This window comes from Symphalangus syndactylus, chromosome 3, assembly GCF_028878055.3.
Source record: "Symphalangus syndactylus isolate Jambi chromosome 3, NHGRI_mSymSyn1-v2.1_pri, whole genome shotgun sequence".
In the NCBI taxonomy this organism is placed as follows: domain Eukaryota; kingdom Metazoa; phylum Chordata; class Mammalia; order Primates; family Hylobatidae; genus Symphalangus; species Symphalangus syndactylus.
Genome location: NC_072425.2, coordinates 9306042 through 9320751, shown reverse-complemented (window position 1 = coordinate 9320751; position 14710 = coordinate 9306042). Strand labels below are relative to the sequence as shown.

General features: G+C 50.2%; 1 pseudogene; it reads left to right on the top strand.

Moving 5' to 3' along the window:
• Positions 1-11012: 11012 nt before the first annotated feature.
• LOC129478449 (suppressor of cytokine signaling 5-like) lies at positions 11013-14299 on the top strand (annotated as a pseudogene).
• Positions 14300-14710: the final 411 nt, after the last annotated feature.

The window sequence follows — 14710 nt, the reverse complement described above, 5'->3', positions numbered from 1 at the left end:
TTCAGGGTCACTCTGGAAGGGTTGTCTGGGCTTGGTCTTGCCTCCCAGGTTTCAGGCGCTGCAGGTTTTACACGGCTGTGGTAGATCCAGGCTGGGATTCCCTCTATCTTCACAGCGGCGGGAGTGGTCACGACAACAATCTGGGGTCCTTTCCACCATGGACACAAAGAGGTTATGTTCCAGTCCTTGATCCATACTCGATCACCTGGGGAGAAAGGGTGAACTGGGGAGAATAAGCTAACAGGGCATCTCTCATTTACCCAGGCTGAGATTGTTTGTGTAATTTTTCCTAAAGCCTGTAGCTGTCGCTGTAACTCAATTTCACTCACCTAACTCTCGGGGAGTGCCTGGAAGTCCCCGCAATATGGGAGGGGGCCTATGATATAATATTTCATAAGGGGAATATCCTGTTCTTTTAGAAGGGGTACATCTAATTTTAAATAATACCGTGGGGAGAGCCTGTATCCATTTTAACCCTGTTTCCTGACATGCTTTCCCTAAACTATTTTTGATAGTCCGATTCATCCGCTCCACCTTTCCGGAACTCTGAGGCCGGTAGGCAGCATGCAGTTTCCATGTGATCCCCGATACCTTTGCCATCTTCTCTACCAAGTCAGCCACAAATGCAGGCCCGTTATCTGAGCCAATCCGTAAGGGCAGTCCCAATCTAGGAATGAAATCTCGAAGAAGCACGCAGGTTACTTCACAAGCTTTCTCAGTTCGTGTTGGATAAGCCTCTACCCACCCAGAGTAGGTACATACGAGAACTAGTAAATACCTGTTACCTCCACACTTTGGCATCTCTGTGAAGTCTACCTGGAGATCTTCAAAGGGGGCTACTCCATAAGCTCGTATGCCGGGCGGAACAGCTGGACCTTGCCTTGCATTACGCTGTCAGCAGGTAAAGCACTGCTGTGTCACCGTTTTGGCAAGGGCTGACCAACGGGAGATGTAGAAATACCGGCCTAACAACTTTTGCAGTGACTCCTGACCTAGATGGGTGGTTTCATGCACAGCCAGTACAACTGCGGCTCCTAGCAGCTGTGGCACAGCTACTCTCCCATCTGGTAACCCAATCCATCCTTCCTCCATCACTTGTCCTCCCTCTACCTGGAGAAAGTCCTTTTCTTCTTTAGAATAAGCAGGTACAAGATCAGGTGCTTGAGGAAGCAGGGGGGCTGTGACTGATGCCCGGAAGGGGGCGGATGCTGCTTTTCGAGCCTCTGAGTCAGCGTGGGAATTCCCCAAACCCACCAAGGTGGAAGCTCGCTGGTGTCCTCTGCAATGCATAACTGCCACCTTGTGGGGTTTCCATACTGCTTCTAATAATTGCAAGAGATTTCTTGTTGATATTTTATGTCTTTTCCCCCAGAGTTCAATAGGCCCTTTTCTTTATATAATGCTCCATACACTTGAAGGGTTAAAAAGGCATACCGAGAATCAGTGTAAATGTTGACAGTCTTACCTTCGGGGAGTTTTTTTTTTTTTTTTTTTTTTTGAGACGGAGTCTCACTCTGTCACCCAGGCTGGAGTGCAATGGCGTGATCTCGGCTCACCGCAAGCTCCGCCTCCCAGGTTCACACCATTCTCTTGCCTCAGCCTCCCGAGTAGCTGGGACTACAGGCACCCGCCACCACACCCGGCTAATTTTTTGTATTTTTAGTAGAGATGGGGTTTCACCGTGTTAGCTAGGATGGTCTCGATCTCCTGACCTCGTGATCCACCCACCTCGGCCTCCCAAAGTGCTGAGATTACAGGCGTGAGCCACCGCGCCTGGCCTACCTTCAGGGAGTTCTGAGGCCCAAATGAAAGCAATGAGTTCAGCTTTCTGGGCTGAAGTGCCCTGGGGCAACGATCTGGCTTCAATAACATTGTCCAGGGTTACCACTGCATACCCTGCACATCTCTCTCGTTGTGGGTTGATGAAACTGCTCCTGTCCACGTATAGTTCCCAGTCTACTGATGCCCAAGGCCAGTCCCGGAGGTCAGGTCTGCTAGAGTCAACTGAATCTAATACTTCTATACAATCATGCTCGACAAGGCTCTCTGATACTGGTGTAATGCCCAATCTCGTTTTTACTAATCCTGTTTTTAGATTCCCCCTTTTCCTTTAATCACCCAGCCTTGGTTCCACCTGAATGGACTCTCCCTTAGCTAAGAGAACCAGACAGACCTCACCTTGGCTCTTTCACTGGCAGCCCCTTCCTCAAGGACTTAACTCGTGCAAGCTGACTCCCAGCACACCCAAGAATGCAATTAACCGATAAGATACTGTGGCGAGCTATATCCGCAGTCCCCAAGAATTCATGTGATTGATAATGCCCAAAGCCCCGTGTCTATCACCTTGTAATAGTCTTAAAATCCCTGCACCTGGAACTGTTTACTTTCCTGTAACCATTTATCCTCTTAACTTTTTGACTACTTAACTTCTGTAAAATTGTTTTAACTAGACCCCCCCCCTTCCTAAACCAAGGTATAAAAATTAATCAAGCCCCTTCCTCGGGGCCAAGAGAATTTTGAGCGTTAGCCGTCTCTCGGTCACCGGCTAATAAAGGACTCTTAATTTGTCTCAAAGTGTGGCGTTTTTCTAACTCACTCGGGTACAACACCGGGAGCGAGGTGGCAGGGTTCAAGGTGTTACAAACTTCAATGGTTATAAGGGGATTTTCACAGAGAAAACTTTGGTACTTGGTGAGTCTAGCATTCATTAGCCAGTGATGTCCTTTAGTATTCATTAAAGTCAACACAGCATGGGGGCCTTTATGTTCAGGTTTTGCCCAAGAGTCAGCTTATTTGCTTCTTGTACTAGCAAGGCAGTTGCTGCCAAGGCCCTCAAACACGGGGGCCATCCTTTAGAAACCCCGTCTGGTTGTTTAGAGAGGTAGGCCACCGGCCTCAGCCAGGGCCCCACAGTTTGGGTTAAAACGGCAACTGCCATCTTTTCTCTCTCTGACACATACAATGTAAAAGGCTTTGTCAGACCGGGTAGCCCCAGGGCTGGGGCTGACATAAGTTTTTTCTTTAACTCATGAAAGGCTTGCTGTTGTTGGGATCCCCATTCAAAAGGTTCCTGCCCCCCGCCCCCCGCCCCCGTGACCTCATACAGAGTCTTGGCTAATACTGCAAAGTTTGAGATCCACAGTCTACAAAACCCCACAGCTCTCCCCAGAATTCTCCCCAGAATTCTCTCACCTGCCTTCTGCTCTTAGGCTCTGATAGATGGCAAATAACCTGCTGTCTTTCTGATCCCAGGCTGCGCTCCCCCTGTCAGATAGTAAATCCCAAGTAACGTATCTGCTGTCGGCATATCTGAGCTTTTTTCTTAGACACCTTAATACCCACAGTCCTCCAGGTGCCGCAGCAGGGCATCCGTTCCCTTGGCGCACCCGACTGCCATGGGGTGTCCCAGCAAAAGGTCATCAACATACTGGAGCAACACGCAGCCTAGGTCTCTGGTGGGAAACTTCTGGAGGTCTCGAGCCAACCGCTCCCCGAAGATGGTGGGGGAAGTTCTTGAACCCTTGGGGAAGCCGGGTGCAAGTGTACTGAGTAGTGACACCTGACTCCAGATCTTCCCACTGAAAGGCAAACAGCTTCTGGCTCTCAGGGGCTAAACTGATGCTAAAGAAAGCGTCTTTCAGGTCCAAGCAGGTGAACCAGCTGTCCTCAGCTGGCAGCAACCCTAACAATGTGTACAGGTTAGGTACTGTTGGATGTAAGGTCACTGTAGCTTGATTAACCACGCGCAAATCCTGTACCAGCCTGTAGTCCTTGGTCCCTGGCTTGGGAACAGGCAGAAGGGAGTGTTCCATGGAGACTGACAAGGAACTCTAATTCCAAAAGTTCTTAGGTGCTTGAGATGGACCTGGATACCTTTAAGAGCTTCTCTGGGGACCAGGTACTGTTTTTGCCTAACTGGCTGGGCCCCAGGCTTAACTTCTATAAGTACAGGGGCTTGGTTGACTGCCAACCCTGGAGGGTTGCCTTCCGCCCATACTTTCGGCCACCACTTAGCCAGAGCTGGTCTTATCTCTTGGCCCGGCTCAGTTAAGAAAAGTCTCCATTCCTCCTCTCTGGGGACCATAAGGGTCATGATGACTCCCGTTCCAGGTAACTTTAGCAGCAAAGAGCTCTGCTCTGTAAAAGAGATAGTGGCTCTCAGCTTGCTAAACAAGTCCCTTCCCAACAAGGGCAAGGGACAGTCAGGCATGTACAAAAACTGATGAATCACTTTATGTCCTACAGTACAAGGCCGGGGCAAGCAGAAAGCTTGCTTTGCTGAAACCCCCGTCTCCGATTATGTCAATAGTCTTTTGGGATAAGGGGGTGACTGGGGCGGTTACTACCGAATGTTCAGCAACGGTATCTACGAGACTATCAATGTCTTTACCCCTGACTGTCATGCTGAGAGGTGACAGTGTGCTGGCAGTCCTCACAGCCCTCGCTCGCTCTCGGCGCCTCCTCTGCCTGGGCTCCCACTTTGGCGGCACTTGAGGAGCCCTTCAGCCACCGCTGCACTGTGGGAGCCCCTTTCTGGGCTGGCCAAGGCGGGAGCCGGCTCCCTCAGCTTGCAGGGAGGTGTAGACGGAGAGGCACGAGCGGGAATCCAGGCTGCACAGGGCGTTTGTGGGCCAGCTGGAGTTCCGGGTGGGCGTGGGCTTGGCGGGCCCCTCACTCAGAGCAGCCAGCAGGCCCTGCCGGCCCCGGGCAATGAGGGGCTTAGCACCCAGGCCAGCAGCTGCGGAGGGTGTACTGGGTCCCCCAGCAGTGCCAGCCCACCAGCGCTGCGCTTGATTTCTCACCGGGCCTTAGCCCTTCCTGTGGGGCAGGGCTCAGGACCTGCAGCCCGCCATGCCTGGGCCTCCCACCCCCTCCATGGGCTCCTGTGCAGCCCGAGCCTCCCCGAGGAGCGCCACCCCCTGCTCCACGGCGCCCAGTCCCATCGACCACCCAAGGGCTGAGGAGTGTGAGTGCACGGCGCGGGACTGGCAGGCAGCTCCACCTGCAGCCCCGGTGCGGGATCCACTGGGCGAAGCCAGCTGGGCTCCTGAGTCTGGTGGAGATGTGGAGAACCTTTATGTCTAGCTCAGGGATTGTAAATACACCAATCAGCACCCTGTGTCTAGCTCAGGGTCTGTGAATGCACCAATCGACACTCTGTATCTAGCTGCTCTGGTGGGGCCTTGGAGAACCTTTGTGTCCATACTCTGTATCTAACTGATCTGATGGGGACGTGGAGAACTTTTACCTCTAGCTCAGGGATTGTAAACGCACCAATCAGCGCCCTGTCAAAACAGACCACTCGGCTCTACCAATCAGCAGGATGTGGGTGGGGCCAGATAAGAGAATAAAAGCAGGCTGCCCGAGCCAGCACTGGCAACCCACTCGGGTCCCCTTCCACACTGTGGAAGTTTTGTTCTTTCACTCTTTACAATAAATCTTGCTACTGCTCACTCTCTGAGTCCACACTGCTTTTATGAGCTGTAACATTCACCGCGAAGGTCTGCAGCTTCACTCCTGAAGCCAGCGAGACCACGAGCCCACCGGGAGGAACGAACAACTCCAGACGTGCCGCCTTAAGAGCTGTAACACTCACTGCAAAGGTCTGCAGCTTCACTCCTGAGCCAGCGAGACCACGAACCCACCAGAAGGAATAAACTCCGAACACATCCGAACATCAGAAGGAACAAACTCCGGACACGCCACCTTTAGAACTGTAACACTCACCGCGAGGGTCCGAGGCTTCATTCTTGAAGTCAGTAAGACCAAGAACCCACCAATTCCGGACACAATGCTGACCACAGGCTCTTTAGGGACACTTGAGCCTGGTCCCCCTCAGTCCAATAACCCTTCTGCCAGGTTGAACAGGGCCCCTTCCTCCTTGTCTGGGGCCTCCTGCTCTGAGTCACCTTGTTTTCCTTTTAGCTGAGGGCATTTGTTCTTCCAATGTCCTATTTCTTTACAATAAGCACACTGATTACGCTGCAAACTCTGACAACCAAGCTGAGTTTCTTTCCCAGGGCCCCCTTCCCTTGCCTCTTTGGGGGGACCCCTCTGATTGCTGCAGCTAACAGGTCGGCCTTTCGCCAGGCCTGACGTTCATTCTCTTTGCGGTTTTCCTTACGGCTTACTGCATCCCTGTTTACAAACACCTCGTTAGCTATTTCTAATAACTGTGATGTATTCATCCCTGCAAGCCCAGCCTGTTTCTGCAGTTTTCTTCTAATGTCTTCTGCGCTTTAACTAAAGCCATGTGAAGCATGCGCTGATTTTTCAGGGCTATTGGGATCAAAGGGAGTATACATATGATAGGCCTCACACAGTCTCTCATAGAATTGTGCTGGACTTTCTTCTTTTCCCCGAATGACCTCAGAGACCTTGTTAACGTCTGTGGCCTTCTGGGCTCCCCTCTTTAACTCTTCCGAGAGAGCTTCCCTGTCTGGGTTTAGCCTTTGCATACCCTCTGTTTCATTTGGGTCCCACTGGGGGTCGGTTCCCGGTAACTGGGTCCTTACATACTCTTGGGGGTTTTGGTAATCAGCTGGTGCATGTTCCTCTAGCCACTTAGTTGCTGCTTGAAGCACCCTCCGCCTTTCATCTGTGTTAAAGAGGAACATGAGCAACTGGTGGCAATCAGCCCAGGTGGGGTCGTGGGTCTACATAATAGTTTGGAGCAAATCAATTAGAGCTTGTGGCTTTTCGGTATAGGATGGGATATTGTTTTTCCAGTTGAGAAGGTCGGCAGAGGTGAAGGGCTAGGTTCACAAAAAACACACCTCTCCACCACGTGACCATCCTCCTCTATCCCAGTATACCGCTGCTCTCTCAGGGGCATTTGTATCCCAGTTTTGGGTCTTAAATGAGCTGCCAAGGGAGGGGTTTCTCCCGAGGCTTTACCTCCTCTCTTGTCTACTCTGGGAGGCCTAGGGATATGTTTGTCTTGCGGAGGCGCAAGCACTGTGGACTCAAAAGTGGGGAGCCTCTTTCCCTGGTAAGGGGAGGGCACCACTGGGATCACTGGTGCCATCTCCTGCAATGGATCTTCTGATGTTGGGTCGAACAGAACTTGAGGAGTTGATTTCCCTGGGCGGGTGGAGCGGGATCCTTCCTTGGCTACCTGTCCCTTTGCTACTAGCACTGCTGCTGCCTGCCCTCTTAGCCACTGTGGGAGGTCTAGCACCAGCTGTAACCAAGTGTCTATGTATGGGAACTGGTCTAGGTATCCTTTACCAGTTACCTTGTGCCACACCTTAGAAACAAGGGACCTGTCCAGGCTTCCTTCTGACGGCCAACCCACTTCTAATGTTGGCCAATCTATTTCACACAAAGTTCTCAGTTTCCCTGGTGTCACACTAACCCCCTTGTCTCCATTAAATCCTTCCTGGAAATTTTTCAACATAGTTCCTAGCGGAGTGGGCTTACTTTGTGTCTGACCCATTTCCTCAAGACAAAACACCACGCTTCCACCACAGAACAAAGAACCGGTAAAAAAGGCACACACACACTTTTTCAGTTTACACCAGACCAGAATCAAAACCAAATTGGAGTATCCAGAAATCCAAGCCAGGCCAAAACCAAAACCAAAGTATCAAGCAATCCAAGTCAAGTCAAAAACAAGAACCAAAGTGCCAGTGCAGGCACACCGTGGGTGACCAGGCCACGCTTCCACTCAAATGGAGTGGGCAAGTTCCAAAGACCAGTCTTACCGAGTTTCAGACGTCCAGACGAGATGTTCAGTGCCAGTTCCTTCCCGGTGTTCAGCCACTGCGTTGATCCTCCACGGGGGCCTGCCACGCGCTGCTCTGACGAGGCGTTCCACCGGGGCAATTGCCTACCCAGGATCCGTGTTGCTGGAGCTGGTCGGAGCTCCCCGCAGGGATGCTCCACAGGGCAGGCCTAAGCGGCCTAAAGGGCTGCCTCAGCCATCCGCTAATCACCTCATTTCCCAGTCTGGGAACCGAGAAATGTAACAGGACGAGCCGCTGACAAAACTCCTCAGACACCGGATTAAAGAAGTAAGAGGTTTTCTTATTCGGCCGGGAGCATTGGCCGACTGGCGTCTTAAGAGCCGAGCTCCCGGAAGACAGAGTTCCTGGCCCTTTTAAGGGCTTTCAACTCTAAGTGGTTCCACGTGAAAGGGTCATGATGGATTGAGAGCACCTGTGGTTAGAGTGGGGGGCGGGGCTTAAACTTTTAACCTCAAGCCGGGTCATCAGTGGCACCAGCTGGTCTTGCCACTGACTTCATTCCTGTTGTTTTTCAACTTTTACCTCCTCCTCTTCAGAGACAGGAGACAGTAAGAGAAATGGCTTCTCTCCTCACCACCTCACACCCATTAGGATGGCTGCTATTAAAAAAAAAAGTGTTGCTGAAGCTGTGAAGAAATTCAAGCACTTGCAGGGCCGTGCACGGCGGCTGACACTGGTAATTCCAGAACTTTGGGAGGTCAAGACGGGAAATGACTTGAGCCCAAGAGTTTGAGACCAGCCTGGGCAACATAGCAAGACTCCATCTCTACAAAAAAATAACGAAAATTAGCCGGGCGTAGGCCGGGCGTGGTGGCTCACGCTTGTATTCCCAGCACTTTGGGAGGCCGAGGTGGGTGGATCACGAGGTCAGGAGATCGAGACCACGGTGAAACCCCGTCTCTACTAAAAATACAAAAAATTGGCCGGGTGTGGTGGCGGGCGCCTGTAGTCCCAGCTACTCGGGAGGCTGAGGTGGGAGGATTGCTTGAGCCTTGGAGATGGAGGTGGCCCCACTGCACTCCAGCCTGAGGGACAGAGCCAGACCCCGTCTCAAAATAAACAAACAAAAACTCATTTGCATGGTGTTGGTGAGAATATAAAATGGTACAGCTGCTTGGGGCAAATACTATGAGATTTCCTCACAAAAGCAAAAAAAAGAATAACCAAATGGTCCAGGAATTCTTCTAGGCATATAAGCAAAAGAATTCAAAGCAGGGTCTCTAAGAAATATTTTCAGGCCGGGCGCGGTGGCTCACACTTGTAATCCCAGCACTTTGGGAGGCCGAGGCAGGCGGATCACGAGGTCAGGAGATCGAGACCATGGTGAAACCCCGTCTCTACTAAAAATACAAAAAAATTAGCCAGGCGTAGTGGCGGGCGCCTGTAGTCCCAGCTACTCGGAGAGGCTGAGGCAGGAGAATGGCGTGAACCCGGGAGGCAGAGCTTGCAGTGAGCCGAGATTGCGCCACTGCATTCCAGCCTGGGCGACAGAGTGAGACTCCGTCTCAAAAAAAAAAAAAGAAATATTTTCATACCTGTGTTCCTAACAGCATTATTCACAATCACTGAAACAGAAGCAACCCAAGTGTCCACCCACAGGTGAACAGACGAGCAAAATGTGGTATATATGAACCACGGAATATTATTCAGCCTTAAAAACAAACACAATTCTGGCCGGACACGGTGGCTCACGCCTGTAATCCCAACACTTTGGGAGGCCGAGGCGGGCGGATCACGAGGTCAGGAGATCAAGACCATCCTGGCTAACACGGTGAAACCCCGTCTCTACTAAAAATACAAAAAAATTAGCTGGGCGTGGTGGCAGGCGCCTGTAGTCCCAGCTACTCCGGAGGCTGAGGCAGGAGAATGGCGTGAACCCAGGAGGCGGAGCTTGCAGTGAGCCGAGATAGCGCCACTGCACTCCAGCCTGGTGACAGAGCGAGACTCCGTCTTAAAAAAAAGGAACACAATTCTGACACATGCTACAGGGCAGACAGATCTCAAGGACATTGTGCTAAGCGACACAAGCCAGTCACATAAAGGCAAATGCTTTAGGATTCCACTTACCTGAGGGGCCTAGAGCAGTCCAATTCATAGTGACAGAGCAGAAAGGTGGTTGCAGGAGCTGGAAGGGGATCGTGGGAGGTTGTTGCTCAATGAGTGTACAGCTTCAGCTTTACAAGGTGGAAAGAGTTCTGAAGATGCTTGGTAGCAATGGCCGCACAGTATTATAAATGTACTTAACACACTAAGCTCTACACTTAAAAAGGGTTAAGATGGTAAATTTTATATTATGTCTATTTTACCACAATTGTTTGTTTGTTTGAGAAGGAGTCTTGCTCTGTCATCCAGACTGGAGTGCAGTGGCACGATCTCAGCTCACTGCAACCTCCACCTCCCGGGTTCAAACAATTCTCCTGCCTCAGTCTCCCGGCTTGCTGGGATTACAGGTGCGCGTCACCACGCCAGGCTAATTTTTGTATTTTTAGTAGAGACGGGGTTTCACCATATGTTGGCCAGGCTGGTCTCTAACTCCTGACCTCAAATGATTCGCCCACCTCGGCCTCTCAAAGTGCTGGGATTACAGGCATGAGCCACCATGCCCGGCCTATTTTACCACAGTTTTCAAAATGGGAAGAAGACAAGAGCTTCTATTCATCAAAAGATGCCAGGAAGAAAAGGAAAAGGCAAGTTCAAAAGTGGAATAAAATCTTTGTAATATTTGTAACCAAAAATTGCCATTTTCAGTCATTTCCATTTTATTATTTAAAGAAATTTTATGAAGAAGCGAGAAGAAAGATCATTAACACAATGGGAAAAATAGACAAGAGGCCTGATCCAGCACTTCACCAAAGAGTGTATTTAGCCATTCTGGTGGGGGGAGAGGGGGGGAAACAGGTGAAGAGGAAGGGCTGGCTGGGGTGGGGGGAGCGCGGGGAACAGGTGAGGAGGAAGGGCTGGCCGGGGTGAGGGGATGGGGGGAAACAGGTGAGGAGGAAGGGCTGGCCAGGAAGCGGGGATGGTGGGTGGGCTGTGCAGTCGGAGGGGCAGAATACACCAGAGAGCAGGCATCCTCGCCCTGTCAGGGACTGTGCCATCTGGGCCTGTCCTGCCTGGCCGCAGGTGCCCTGCATAAGGCCGCTCCGCACGCCCCAGACGATTTTATAGCCAATGGATAGAGTGGGGAAAATATGGAACGACTTCAAATACAGGTGTCAGAATCACTTCTGTCACAAGGGAGGAAGCCATAGGAAAAATATAGACATGAACGCCAAGGGCGGTTTGTCTGTCAAAGAGAAAAGCATCCACATAGGGAACCTCATCTCAGCCACAAAGCAGTCCCTTAAGAGAAAAAACATTTTCCCTTACAACTGGAATTAAGCCCTTCCGAGAATTCTTCAAGGAGATGCCAAAATGGTACCACCAAAATCTCTCAGACGGTTGAAATAAGCACTGAAAAGGACAATGATTCTTGTGTCACCCCAGGAACAAGACTTTATGAAGAGATTCCTACTCTCCACATGGTCCATAGGTGGGAGGAACAAACATTCCTGTTCCACAAAGACCCAGAGTTCATTGGACACTGATAAAATGTTTAGTAGAGGTCAGCATGGTGGCTCACACCTGTAATCCCAGCACTTCGCAAGGCCGGGTGGGGAGGATCGCTTGAGCTCAGGAGTTCAAGACCAGCCTGAGCATCATAGTGAGATGCCGTCTGCAAAAATACAAAAATTAGGCCAGGCACGGTGGTTCACGCCTGTAATGCCAGCACTTTGGGAGGCCAAGGCGGGTGGATCACCTGAGGTCGGGAGTTCGAGACCAACCTGACCAACATGGAGAAACACCGTCTCTACTAAAAATATAAAATTAGCTGGGTGTGGTGGCGCATGCCTATAATCCCAGCTACTCGGGAGGCTGAGGCAGGAGAATCGCTTGAACCCAGGAGGCAGAGGTTGCAGTGAGCCGAGATCACGCCATTGCACTCCAGCCTGGGCAACAAGAGTGAAACTCTGTCTCAAAAAAAAGAAAAAAAAATTAGCTGGGCATGGTGGGTGCATACCTGTAGTCCTAGCTACTTGGGAGGTTGAGGCAGGAGGATAGCTTGAGCCCAGAAGCGGAGGTTGCAGTGAGCTCAGGTTTAGCCCCAAAATGGCATCTGACTAAACAGCATACAGCTCCTGTGAACCCACATTCAACATTTCTGACACATTTGATCCATCTTTGGTTTCTACAGAAGACAAAGAAGACAGACTTAGAGAGAGAAGATGGCTTGGTATTGAAGAAGGGGTAGATCCCCCTCGCAATGTACAAATCAATACATTTGAAGCTACTGCACAGGTTAATCCTTTAAATAAACTGGGACCAAGGTTAGCTCCTGGAATTGCTGAAATAAGTGGGGACAGTTCTGCAATTCCACAAGCTGACTGTGACTCAGAAGAGAATACAAGCGCCCTGTGTTTGCAGTCACGCAGGCAGAAGCAGCATCAGTATCTGGAGACAGCTCTGCCCATGTTAGCAGACGGGGAGCTTGGAAAGTCCACACACAAACTGATGGCACACACCACCTCATGCCCGATTTGCTTCAGATTACAGGGAATCGCTGTGATGGGGAAGCGAGGGAATGTTAGGAAGCAGAAGCCCTTCTGGAAGGGCAACTCGAAGGCCCTTTTTTGCTCAGGGACTCTGTGCAAGAGGACACCTCCCCTCTGTAAGCTTCCGCCGCTGCACCGGGTCCCTGCATGCACAGATCGTGCGGTAGAATCACAGCTTGTGTTTTGATGGCCATGGCCCATGCATATTTCACTCCTCCGCTGTAACAGGTCTTTTTTTATTTTTATTTTTGTTGTTGTTGCTGTCGTTTCTTTTTGTTATTGTTTTTGTTTTTGAGAGGGAGTCTCCCTCTGTCACCTAGGCTGGAGTGCAGTGGCGTGATCTTGGCTCACTGCAGCCTCCGCCTCCTGTAACAGATCTTTTAGAACATGATCAAAATCCCAGTTCCTGCTTGTTTTTGTTTGTGACAGAGTCTCACTCTGTCACTCAGGCTGGAGTGCAATAGCATGATCTCTGCTCAGTGCAACCTCCACCTCCCAGGTTCAAGTGATTCTCCTGCCTCAGCCTCCTGACTAGCTGGGACTACAGGCGTGTGCCACCACGCCCAGTTAATTTTTTTTTTTTTTTTTTTTTTTTAGTAGAGACGGGGTTTCACCATATTGGCCAGGCTGGTCTCAAGCTCCTGACCTCAGGCGATCTGCCTGCCTCAGCCTCCCAAAGTGCTGGGATGACAGACGTGAGCAACTGCGTCCGGCCTCATTCACGTTTTTTTAACCACTGCTTACCGTATCTCTAAAGAGGACCTTTCCTTTCAGCCTGCGGCATCTGTCTGCAGGAGTCTGCAGGTGCACTGCGTATGATGCAGACATTGGGCTCCCTTTACCGTCAACGTTGCAGAATTTTTTAAAGGACTATCATTATAGGCCAGGCACAGTGGCTCATGCCTGTAATCCCAGCACTTTGGGAGGCCAAGGCAGATGGATCACAAGGTCAGGAGTTTGAGACCAGCCTGACCAACATGGTGAAACCCCATCTCTACTAAAAATGCAAAAAAATTAGCTGGGTGTGGTGGCGCGGGCCTGTAATCCCAGCTACTCAGGAGGCTGAGGCAGGAGAATTGCTTGAACCCGGGAGGCGGAGGTTGCAGTGAGCCGAGATCGCTGCCACTGCACTCCAGCCCAGGTCACGGAGCAAGACCCTGTCTTGAGGAAAAAAAAAGGGGGGTATCATTATAAACAAAAAGTCAGGGTTTGCTGATTAGAAACAGAACCAGTCAGGGCAAAGCAAACTCTCCTGTCCCCAAAGAGTGTTAACTCAGTTCACTTTTGTGTGCATCAGACAGTGCCCCAGAGCAAGCACACACATCACTGCTGGGTTTTCCCACGCCATCTTCGACCTAAGTGCTGGTATCTGTTAGATGCGACCTGCTGTTATTTATCCAGATGAACGTGGTGCCTGGTGGAGCAACAGGAGAAACCGCTCCAGGTGTTCAGTAAGCCTACCAAAACATGTGGCGGACGTAGCTAACAGTTTGGTTTGTAATGGCTGTAGTCATTGAGTGAGGCAGGTCAGGGGCATCTGCTCTGAAGAATTCAATTGCTTACTGAAGAACAAATAATTATTATTGGATGAGTATTGCAACCGTCTGACTAATGCCTAAAATTATTTTTTCTAAGAGTTTTTCTATCATCTTCCAAAAGTAGTAACGTTTGAAGTTACTATAAGTCAAGCTTTAGAAGTCAAAAAAAAAAAAAATGAAAGACTGCCTTCCTTTTAGGAAAAGAAATGCAATTTTCTGGCCACAAGGGCATAGTGCAGTTCACTTAAGCGTTGATGTATTTTATAGTCAGATTCTTTATCTCTTCTCCAAAAGGTACTGTTAGGTAAACCAGCTTTTCTAAATCGTCATTCTTAAAATTTCAGAGTTTTTTTTTTTTTTTTGAGATGGAGTCTTGCTCTGTCGCCCAGGCTAAAGTGCAGTGGCGCGATCTCGGCTTACTGCAAGCTCTGCCTCCCGAGTTCACGCCATTCTCCTACCTCAGCCTCCAGAGTAGCTGGGACTACAGGCGCCCGCGACCATGCCCGGCTAATTTTTTCTATTTTTTAGTAGAGATGGGGTTTCACCGTGTTAGCCAGAATGGTCTCGATCTCCTGACCTCGTGATCCACCCGCCTCGGCCTCCCAAAGTGCTGGGATTACAGGCATGAGCCACCGCGCCCGGCCTCAGACTTATAAAGTTAGTAGTAGAATTTCATCTAAAGGTCCTAGATATTAATATTTTTAATGAGTGTTTTAACTTAAATCAGGTATGTGGAATCGCTTCTGCAATATAGTCTTTTTTCTTTTTTTCTTTTCTTTTTTTTTTTTTTTTGAGATGGACTCTCGTTCTGTCACCCAGGCAGGAATGCAGT